This window comes from Pyxicephalus adspersus, chromosome 4, assembly GCF_032062135.1.
Source record: "Pyxicephalus adspersus chromosome 4, UCB_Pads_2.0, whole genome shotgun sequence".
Lineage (NCBI taxonomy): Eukaryota > Metazoa > Chordata > Amphibia > Anura > Pyxicephalidae > Pyxicephalus > Pyxicephalus adspersus.
This window is the reverse complement of record NC_092861.1, coordinates 151542210-151554582: the sequence shown is the minus strand read 5'-3', so window position 1 is coordinate 151554582 and position 12373 is coordinate 151542210.

The window sequence follows — 12373 nt, the reverse complement described above, 5'->3', positions numbered from 1 at the left end:
TTTTGGGGAGGCGAGGAACCGGAGGAAAGAGAATGAACAATGTTAGAATTTCTTCCCAGAGGTTTTACTAAGAAGCTTGTTAAAATGTTCTCTTTCCCTCCAGAGATCCGTCACATTTACCGAACACAGGAATAAATACGCCATTATTAGTTTCTTTAATAATTTAACATGAAAACATTTTTTTCCCCGGGACTCAGACTGGTCTTTTAACTGTCCTGTAAACAGGCGCTGTGGAGTGTTTACATAGATAAAAATAAAATACAACAAACAAAACAGAAAATGACAAGAATAATGGTCCATAGAAGTGCAGAATAGGGCAATGTATGGAGGTCACCGGCTTTTATAGATTAAGGCCAATCTTCTACGTGAGCCATGGATGGTGCAACAACTTTGGGAAGAATAAAAGATTTTTAGAGTGGCCTTGGGGTATGATCATTAATATATTTAACAACAGTGGCTGAGTTAATAAAAAGAAAAGGGGGAAGGGGAAAGGATAATTCGGAAAGGGGGAAGGGGAAAGGAGAATTTGGAAAGGGGTGTTAAGCTATTCACTAAAACCAAACTTTAGCTTGGGAAAAAAATAAATATCAACCCAAAACGCCAGCTGTGGTGACCAGATCTCCGGAAATGTTTCCCACAATCTAGTCCCACAACTATTTAGGGTTGAATGACTCCCACTTCCTGGGAGCCCAGGGTGTCAGGGCTCCCCTTCTTCTCTGAATTTACTGGGCAGGGATTCAGAAAGTGATACTATATTGTTAAATGACAATGCTCTCAGGAACCAACGAACACCAGAAACAACGTGTTCAGGCTGAGCCCCCTGGCAGGTGATCCGGGATTATCTGGGGTGCTGTGTCTAAGTGTCTCTCAGTCTTCACTAGAGCGCCCTGCAAGGGGTGATGGGCCAGTGACTCTAGTGGCCACCGCACTACTTTGCTGTGGGGAGAACACCAGGTTTCGGCCTCCAGGGTCTCCCCACCAGGGTCGAGCGGAACAAAGAGCTTCGGTGTAGGGACAGCCAAGATCAAGTACTGGGTGGGATGCTAGATAGGTCAGGGAAGGCGGAAGGAAAGTGTAGGCAAAGTCAGAAATCCAAAAAGGCTCAGTGTGGCAGGGTAAAGCTGAGCAAGTCTCAGGTAACAAACTGAGAATCCAGCAACCAAATCCTGGACCCAGAGAGGTATTAATAGGACCAGCAGACAATAGCAGGACAAAATTGGAACCAGGAACTACTCATTGACCTGCTGCATATACTCTGAAATCCCCTTCAGCAGTGCAAAGCCTAAGAGTAAGTGCAGGGGATGCTAGGAAAGGCAAATGTCTGCACAGCTAAAGGGAGGCCGAGGATGCTGCAAGCCTCTGGACAGATGATCTCTGGGCAGAGTAATAACACAAAGAGAACCTGTGATGTCACCAGACCAAAAGTAAGTATATGGTTTTAGGTGTGGGGTTGTGTCCACTTTTCAAAAAGGCTGCAGGTGGGTTGATAAGCCTGGAGTTGGGTTGTAAAAACTTGGAAAGAATTTGGAAACTTCTAAATGTTTTCCTCCACAATTAAAAAAAATTGCCTAGAAATGGATTTTATTGATTTTCTTTGGGTACCATTTTTGTGACCCTTCATTACCAAAAGTTGAGGGATGGGGCCTTTTTCTCGTATTCAGTCCGTCAAAAAGAATGGGGAGATTCCCCCATCAAATCTCCACATTCTTTTTTAGGGACTGAATGACTTATGACGGAATCTGGAATTCTACATTTAATAGGAAGGTAACCTGATATCCAGCTTCTCCTCCTACCCTCTCCCAGGTGACAGGGTTTAGGGGTACATCTTCATTTTCCCTACCCTTTCCCATAAGGAGTTGGATGAAAATATCACACTATCTGCAGCATACAAAGTCTTTATTAATCAAAAGACACACCCAAAAAAGCAAGTTTAAAAAATGTAGCAATATCTCCAGAAATAAATATAAATCCTGAAGTGCCAATCTCATGATTCAATAATGTATTTCCACAATCAATCATAAGCACCTGGCATGAACAAATATCACTTTTGGGAAAATATGGATTAGCACATAAATATACTTTTTGCTGTGAAAGTGTATTGTCAGAAATGATCTGCTCATCTCGAAATGATCACACAATTTTATTTTAGGTTTCAATAAAAATGTTGACATTGGAAGTGATCAGATTGCTGTTGAATTTCTTTTATTTTCATGGAGAGATTGTTTAAGATATCCTCCTGCACAAAATGTATGGGATTGACTTTTCTGCCCACAAAGTAACACAGATAAAGATTTCTTCTTAATATATTCCGCTAATACGATACTTTGTGTTATGCGCTGCGTTGTAACAGAAATTAGAGTCGTAAAAAGACCTGGATGGACCTTTCACTTCCCGCTGAGCAGACAGCTTACTATACAGCGAGGTGTTAGCAGTAATAATCATTAAGATTTCACCTTGTCAGACTCACAGCTGGAATAACACTTTATGATGCATGTCACATAAACAGAACTTCTTTATATACCCCCGTCTGTGTACATGTGACTGCATCCAATTACTGCAATATCATCACATATTTCTCCATGAAGTTATTGTCACTCTCTGCTTAGGCTGGAAGGGTCATACTGTGCTGATACACGAATGGAAGAAATCCTCCCATACAGACAATTTTGAAGGACTGAGGATTTTTAGAGGTCAGATGAAGTCAACTGGACTGGTTGGATATATTTACAGGTTCTTCTACTTGGCTAGAGGATGGAGATCACCAGTCTAACTCCTGTAATAGCACCTTGCTTCCTGGCTGGGTATCTAAAGGGGCATCTAATGGTAGGGTGTCAGAATACAAGCCAGACAAAAAGTAGAGAGTTGTACCGGCCAGTGGTGGATTCCCATTGGGGTAATTCAGATGGTTGGGGCCCAAATCTCCTTGTATGCTCTGCTGAGATCGACTTACTGTATTCCAAACAGAATGAACTACAACAACTTGAAAGAAAGAAACACAAACACAGAGATTCTTTGAGGTTTAGGATTCCTTTATTGATATCTTATCAAACACTGCAAAACAAAGAAGAATGCATAATATTATATGGATTATAGATATATTATTTTACGGCCTGTGCAATTTCTTTCTAGGTACGGCTTACCATTTTGGACCTTAGATCACAGATTATAATAAAGGGGCTGATTTACTAAAGGATGTTTTTTCACCTAGGTGAATTATCATCTTGCAAGGGATATTTTACTTAGCTGATGGAATGTGATGAAAATTCACTTTAAAAAGAATATCCAATCACAAGTAAGGAAATATGAAAAAACAAAAAAGTTTTAGCTTGCACATTATTGGATGGTTAAAGTCAACAGAACATCTACCTACTTCAATAATCTAGAAGTATTCACCATGAATAGTCATTTAATAGTTCATTTAATTGGTTAATCAAGCCCAATGTCTCCTCTGGGGTCGGCCACTACTTTTGTTTTACTTGCTGTTGCACTCCTCCTCCTTTGATACATTTTGTAATTAATTTGTTTATTGTAAATATTGCCGTCAATATAGGGTCTCAAAAATCCCCTGAGGTAGCTTGTTAGGGCGAAACACGTCGGGAGAGACTATGAGCATATTATTGGCTGATTTCTGGATATTGTATATGTGAGAATGTTTTATTGAGGTATGGCCAGTATTTTAGGCTATGTTAGACCACTATTTGCCATAAAGAGCCGCCACTTCTCTACCCTTTCCTTTTTCTGCATGATTATTATTTGGCTCGGCAACCAGTTCGGTATTAATCATATTACTGTGGGATTGGTCCCTTCTCTCCTAGTTTAATGCCATTAAGTTATCTGTACCCCCTTCTATTTTTTTCTTACTCTTCTTTTGGGAATGGTAATCCAATGCTACAGTCTGTGTTCGTCTCCAACCAATCGGCTCCATGCCACAGTCCTTACCACCTCTGAGGATCCACTGGATAGCCAATCAGAAGTGTTCACATTGCCCAGGTTGTGAGATGGGTACCGGAAGAACAAACGCCTCACTCCTTGATCTAAATAATCAAAGACTCTGAACCTGGAGCATTATATGACCACTGAGTAGATGAAACATGTCATGAAAGAAACTGTGGGCCCGTACATACACAGTGAAAAGTTCACAATAGTAACAATAGTTTCTGGATAACTTTCACCAGTTAACTTTATTTGTAGCTCATTTGCTCCTTAAAACATTTTTATTTCTTGTTTTAGAACAATTTTTACAATGCATTTTATTAGCAAGCACTTCACCTGTGTTTTTCCTGGTAATCCATTATTACTTACAATGTCTATTCCCTGGACCTGCTGATGTATTATTTGGAGCTGTGAGAGCTGGAAGAAACAAGAATATTAAATTATCATCAATTATTAGGAAGGCGGCTGAGATGGACAACGGCTTCCACCATTACACCTTCCCTGATGTACCTGGGTAAGTAAGTCTTGGAAGCCTGGATATCCCATCACCTGTGCTTTGATGTGAGATTGATGCTTTCACAAAATATTTCCAGACCTTTTTTCATGTTAATGTTGCATCCAAGAACAAACAGTTAATATAAATATAATGAGGATGATGCTTTGTTTAGTTTATTTTTGCATCATTGTTGCTCATTTCATTGCACCAAGACATACAAAAAGTATGTGAACCCCCCAAATGGTTGAGTCCAGGTGTTTGCAGTCAGGGCTTTGGGGGGGGGGGGGGGGGCAAGGGGTACTTCTGTACCGGGCCCTTAAAAAGGCTTTTGTAATGCCTGGCCTGGGTTTTTCTGATGGTGGCTCTGTTTGCAGTTTTTCGGGCTGTTGATGCCTTAGAATAGAAAGATATTGTGGTTACAGTTTGTTTATGTTCCACTGCGCTTTTGGGTCCAAAGCAAGCTCCATAAAGACATGACTTCATGAGAGGGTGGTGGAAAACAATTCCGGTTTCCAGTTGGCAAAGTCGTGCCTGGTTTGAGGTCAATAGAAAGTGCCTGAATGGTGAAGTTTTCAATCACTACAGTCTATGGTCCAATCCACGTACAGTATAAACATTTATTGGACTGCCCATTCCAAAAATATGGATAAAGCCACACAAGCTCCTTTAACAAACATGATGCAAACAGGACAATTGTGCATTTCCAACATTGTGCTAAATTAACTACCACTGTGTTTATGAAGAACTAGTTTGGCTAGTTTGCTGAGCAGCTTGAATGGCATGCAGAAAGCCTCAACCCCACTAAAAATATTTAGGATGAATTGGAATGCACTGTGCAATCAGGTCGAATCAAACAACACTAGGGCTTGATCTTACGAATATTCTTATGGATGAATGGTTGCAAATACACACAGATACACTTCAAAAATCATGTACCACAAGCATAGATATTGCTAGAGCTGGAATGAGAGGACCAGATCCATATGGATTTGGAAAGGGCTATCCTATAAGCTCAAGTAAGTGTGGTACTCCAAATTGACTCAATCTGTGCACCAGTCAAGCAGTTTTTATGTTTACAAAGTATTCTCTGTGAACTGTAACTTGCATGTGAGTTGCACAACCATTGGGTTTACTGGTCATACCCCTTTATGGTTTGGCATATGCTATGACCATGCAGTGCCTTTGGTGTATAGCACTACTGGAATATAAATAGCGTACATGATTATATGCATGGATGTGATCGGTTGGGTTGATTCCTTTGTTCTTTAATAGGAGAACGGTTATGCCTATTTTTACTCTGAACCCAAGAAAGGTGGGTTTGTAGCTTTTCTATAGGCTACATAAGTGTGTTGTTATTAACATCCTATTGGTAAAATAGGTCAGACAGCTCTTTAGTACAAGCCCATCCCCTGAAAATCATGAACTGCCCCAACTGAAATAAAGGTCCCAATGGACAGCATGCTGATATGGACAGGCTTTGGCTGTGGTTCAATTGGACTTTGAGAAACACCCACCTTTCAGTATGCCCAACAATCCCTGCAATACTGTGAACTACTGTGGCTCACTTTGCATGGTATAGACCACACAAGCCATACCAATAAAGGGTCAGTTGGGTATAACTGCTCCCCTTAAGCCAAAGGTTACTACGGGTAGGGGTTCTTTAAGCAATGAGCAATTTGTACCTCTCAGTTTAAGTGACACCAATGGTCTTTTTGGCAATCTGTAAGGGTGACATCCTTCCCAATGGCCAGCAATGTAAGAGAAATTCTTCCCACTGACCACCACACTAATATACTGTGATCTGTGGATATGGAAGGGGTTTCCCTGAAGACCTGAAAGTTATCTAAGTTATTAAGAGTTCCTCCATAATAAAAAGGTTGAGAATGGCTGCTAAAGATATAAATATGGCATAACAGGACAAGCACCATTTGCAAATTGGGTAAATAACCCAACAATGGTTAGGTGGAACCTACAATGGTATCTTTTCCCTTTTTTGGGCCAGGCTTGGTGCCAATATCAGATTTGGAAAGGGAGGGCCATTTATGAAAGCTGCCATATCGGTGACCCCTCTGTTCTTACATGACTGTCTAGATTTTTCCGGTCGGCTGTTCCAATGTTCTCAGTTTCTGGGCTTGAAATCAAAGACAGGGATGTCGGCGGCGTCTCACTGTGCTGGGGGGATAAAGACTTTGAGAACAACTCGCTGCTTCCAATTGAATCATTTTCTTCACTATGAAATATTCCTATTTTTATCTTCTGTGAAATTGCATTAGCAGAGAGGGCAGATCTAAAAACCTCATCTTCCGCCAGGAAATATGCAGCGTATCTCGGCTTATATCAGATTTTTATAGCTGAAGGCGACGTTCATTCAGAAGACGGCAACGAATAAGATCAGAGAAGGAACCTCATTTTCATGCTTTGTTTTGCCCGGAGCCATTTTATTATTTAAAGCAAATGGGTTAACATCATCCCGTTCTCTCGTTCCATCAATATGCGCTTTCATAAGTAAACGGTTTAGTCGCTATCAAATTGGTTCTGACGTTGTTCTCGCTACAAATTAACTCTTCGATATTTGTCTGTAAGGGGAAACTATAGTCATTGTAGAGTTCGATTTTTAGATACAAGGGAATGTGATCACCTTAACTGAACCTTGGAAAAAATAAAAAACAACCCTAGCAGCGGGGTATCTGGCACTCTTCTCTGCTTTGTGTTGCCCTAGTGTGTGGGCAGGCCCTTGCCTTTCTCACTTTTAATGCAGGACTGATGGTCCTGCATCATCATGATGTTGCGAAAAATTAAAAAGTGACCCTTGTAGAGGGCATTTTTCACTTTTTGTGTGGGCAGACCCTTGTTATTCTAATGACTGTTGGTCATGCATTGTGTATGATGATGTTGGGCTGCCAGTAACTGATTCACATTTTATGTGAATTATGTTTTCCCCTAGAAGCAAACAAGCATTTCTACTGCAGTGGCTGTTAGGAACTTCCAGGAGTTCACTTGTATATCATTGTGTCCGTGTAAGTTAGTTTTTTAAATACCTTGTTTTATTGATCATTCCATATTCTCCTAGGGGAAACCATGCTGTCTATATTTGTGGTCTCTTTGGGCTCAGTTTAAAAAAACAGCGAATTGGACATTTCTTCAAACAGGGGAATCTACCAGGTCAACGTGTTTCAGTGTTAGCAGTAATTGATTCCCACCAGGGTATGTTAGATTCCCTGGTTTATAAATAGAGCCCATAGTGTTTTATACGTTTTGTAGAGGTATTTTTTCAGTTTTAGATAAAGCGGCCCTTTTTATTGTAATTTTTATTGGGTGGTCTGTGTCCCCACTGGAGAGAGTCAACCTTGTACTGGTGACCATCATTATGGGAAAACCCACAGTTTTGAGTTGACAAAAAAGGAGAACCTTTCAATGAGGTCACCTCTCTGGCACAAAAAATGTATTCATTTTGGAGAGATTTTCTTTCATTCCCGGTCTCTTGTCTTCCTACGTTCCCATGTCTTCAGGAAACATTTCCCAATCAGGGGGTTTTACTTTTTCCTGGTCTATACTAAAAGTGTCTTTTCCTACACTTTAAGAAAATGTGAATCCTAACATTGAACTTTGATATATTACATTTTTAGTTTTAGGTTTACTAGACTCTAAAATTGAACTCCTGCTTCCCCAGATTTGACTAGTTTGATGTAGAAGAACTTCAATGTCATGCACAGAGCCCTGACCTCAACCCTACTGAGCACCTTTGGGGTGAATAGGAAGGGTGAGTCAGGTCTTCTCATTCAGCATCAGTACCTGACCTCACAAACGGGGCAAATTCCCACAGACACCCTTCATGTATTGTGCAAAGCTTTGAAGGGTGTTCTTCCCGGAAGAGCGGAGATCATTATAGCTTTGTGGGTGAAACTCTATATTGATACCAAGGGTTTTGACATGGAATGCCCAACCAATGCATGCAGGTTTGCTATTTAGGTGTCCTCAAACTCTTGGTTACATATTGTTGTTATTGTACATAGATAGACCTTGATGTTAATCTCAGAAGTCCACAGACCTTTATATAAATGGGTTCTTTCTGCTGTGGTTGCCCGGTGCTGGGTGAAAAGCCTGCAATAAAAAAGTGCAAAAGCTGCGTGTTTGTTTTGGGGAAATCATGGAGGGGGGCTTATTAAACCCCAATGGTCATAAGTTTAGTTTTTTCTTTGTTTTTACACAGTCAGTTTTCTGTACAAACCCTTTCTGCACTGAAACTTTGCTTGCTGCTCTGCTGAATAAAACTGCAGGGTAAACCTGCTTGGACTGATTCTGGATCTCTGCTCCCCTGTCTCGTGCATAGTTTATTGATGCCAGCTGAGTCTGTCCAACTTACACTATCTACAGAACAGATGACATTTTTCACATTTTCTGGCTTTTCATCAATAAAAGAACATTTTAATTTCCGCTTATAATTTCCCCCTTCCATGCTCCCGTATGAAGCTGATCTGACATTTTGTCACCGTTATTAACACTCCGTCCAGGTATCTCAATCTGATTATCTTCGGTATTGTTTCATAGCTTATCCATTTTCAGGAATGAAGAATGGCTCTCCGTTTTTAATGTCAGGACGTCAGCTTGTGATCAGCTCTAGGAGGGGGTCTGTCTTTCCCAGCATTATCAATTCATCAATGAAGAGTCCATTTCTGAAAGGTCACCCTTTTATGTGTCTGAAGTCTTACTTCCAGCTGCAAATATCATGGTGCTTGATCTTTTTTTCTGCTGGATGTTTTATGGGCCAACTCCAAGAAGCAGTAAAATTGGTCAGTCACACTCTGCATGGATTGCAGTGTGTATCTGGCGTGAATGTGTAGATCAGGTGTGTGAATAATATAGTTTTGAAGGATCAGGGCTATGTATGATAAGAATAGAGTGGGTTGAAGGTGAAAGGATACAGATGATATACAGTATGCTATCCCTGACTGCCCACCGATCTAGGGACCAGCGCCCTCCCCACACTGCATATTCCTCTGTACTTTTGATAAGCAGTAGGCAGCATTTATTATTTTTAATTATTATTAAACAGGATTTATATAGCGCCAACATATTACGCAGTGCTGACACAGACAGTGATACAGGAGGAGAGGACCCTGCCCCGAAGAGCTTACAATCTAGTAGGTGGGGGAATTTCAAACACAATAGGATGGGAGATATGTAGTGGTGGGAAGGAGTGACGGTTTCAAAAGATAGAAGAAGATGGGTAGGCAAGTTTGAAAAAATGGGTTTTGAGCGCTCTTTTAAATGAGCAGAAAGTAGGAATAAGCCGAATTGGATGAGCGAGACCATTCCAGAGAGTCGGGGCAGCTCTAGAGAAGTCTTGTAACCGTGCGTGTGATGAGGTTATGAGTGAGGAAGTCATTAGTAGGTCATTGGAGGAGCGGAGAGAGCAGCAGGGGGAGTATTTTTTTACCAGGTCAGAGATGTAAGTGGGGCAATAACTGTGTAGGGATTTGAAAGCAAAGCACAGGAGCTTGAATTTGATTCTAAGGTGAAATGGAAGCCAATGGAGAGAACTACAAAGAGATGCAGCGGAAGAGGAGCGGAGGGAAGGATGGATGAGTCTGGCTGCAGCATTCATGATAGATTGTAGAGGAGAGAGTCGGGTTAGTGGAATACCAGAGAGGAGGAGGTTACAGTAGTCCAGACGAGAAATGATGACAGCGTGTACAAGGAGTTTGGTGGTCTCAGGGGACAGGTAGGGGTGGATTTTGGAGATGTTGCGTAGGTGAAAGTGACCAAACCTGGAAATGTTCTGAATATGGGGGGTAAATGAGAGGGCCGAGTCAAAGGTGACACTAAAACAAGGTGCCTGAGGGGAGGGGCGAATAACAGTGTTGTTAACAGTTAGATATATATATACCAGCATTCTCCGGTACTGTGAATAATGGCATGACAGAAATACATTAGCTTTTAGTGGTGCAAGTAGTTTGCAATGCTGGTATTTCTTTTAACTCCTGTCCACCTTAAGCAAACCTTCTAGTAGTCCTACACTATCCCGCCTTGTAACCCTAACACTAACTATTACCCCCATATCGCCCCCGGTACCTAGCCCAGTCAACTTGTAAAAGGTCCAAAAGGTCTCCATTACAAAGCCAACCTCCTGCAGGTTCTGCAGTTATCTAGTAAAAGTCCAATGGGCCTACATTGCAATGTGTGTTACCTGCAGGGGCTGCAGTATCCCCAGTGATCTAGTAGAGAATCCAACTGATCTACGTTACCAAATGGCTTTTTTTGCAAGGGCTATAGTGCCCAAATAGATGGGAAAGAGGTGCAATGGGCCCTTTATTGGAAGGGCAAATTCCAAGAGTTGCAATGCCCTAAATAAACTAGTAAAAGGTAATTTCTCATTTCTCAAACACTTAGAAGGTGATTTTATTTCCACAGTTACTTTTTGCCCCCTTCACTGTACATAGGAAATGTAAATGGAACGCCCTATCTGGTATGTGTTATTAATATAATTGTTACTGCCCATTGGGTACTGGTCACCCATCCTACTAGGACAATAGACTCACCTCCCATAGAGAAAATAGGAGCCACTTTTACTAGTACTAAAGCAGCCATTTCTGCTAGGAAAATGGGAGTCAGGGACACATCAGGCTGTGATGAATAAATTTACCTAACGGCACATCTCAGATACAGAGTTCCATTTACATTTCTTAAGAACAGGTGGTGGTCGGGTGCAAAGGATAACTGCATGTTTCTCTTAAAGTGCATTTATCCTTTAAACTATCATTTGTATATTACCTCTGTGCCACCTCAAGAATAGTTAAGACATGGAAGATATCATTGTCATAAACAGCCCATCGGGGCGCAGACTCGGCAGTGGCAGAAGCTGCAATAATATTATCTGAGGCCGCTTTGCCGACCTTGCAGGAAAATAGTAGATTATGCTGAGGAATTGAGATCACGGGTTATTGTGTAGCACACCGTGTTCTTCTATAAATCTGCCGGTCTGATCTGTAATGATGATAAGGGTCACCCGCCATGGACGATGACTCTATTGTATGTCTCTTGGAATAACAGCTTGACACAATGACTGGCTGTGTGCTTTCTGATCAATAGAAAACTGCTAAACAAATGCAACAGAAGACCAGAGAGATGAGATTTTTTTGTTATTCCTGAGCTGACTCAAGTAGAGTATATCATTGTGTTAAATGAATAAACATTGGATTATTAAAGCTGCTACAGAGCATCCTCAGCCACCCTTTAGCTGTGCACAGTTTTGCCTTTCTTAGCACCCCCTGCACTTACTCGTAGGCTGTGCACAGCTGAAGGGGATTTCGGAATATGTGCTGCAGCCAATGAGTAGTTCCTGGTTCCAATCTTGTCCTGCTATTGGCTGCTTGTCTTATTTATACTTCTCTGGTTCCAGGCTCTGGTTGCTGGACCCTCAGCTTGTTACCTGAGACTTAGCCCAGCAATACCCTGCCACATGGAGCCTTTTTGTATTCCTGACCTCAACTTGACCTGGACCACACTTTCTTCTTTTTGCCAGCCTTGATCTTGGACCATCAGGACCTTGTTCCTAGGTTACTGCCTTCCCTGACCTTAGTCGATCTCATCCTTTCCTCTCTCTAGTACCCAGTTCCTGATCTTGGCTGTTCATACACCAAATGCCCTCTGTTCTGCTCGACCCTGATAGGAAGAACCTGGAGTTCTCCCTGCTGCAAAGTAGTCCAGTGGCCACTAGGGTCACCAGCCCATCACCCCTGGCGAGGTGATCTGATAAAGTCTAGGTGACCAATTGGAATTAAATTCAATTCGGATCTAAGCAATTCCACACTGATCTCATAGTTTGAGCTCTCTGACCTCAAATATCTATTTATAAATGTTTTCACCTAACTTTTTTGCAAAATGTATACATTTTTCAAATTGGATTTATTTGTATAATAATATTTGTAAATCAATTATTTGTAT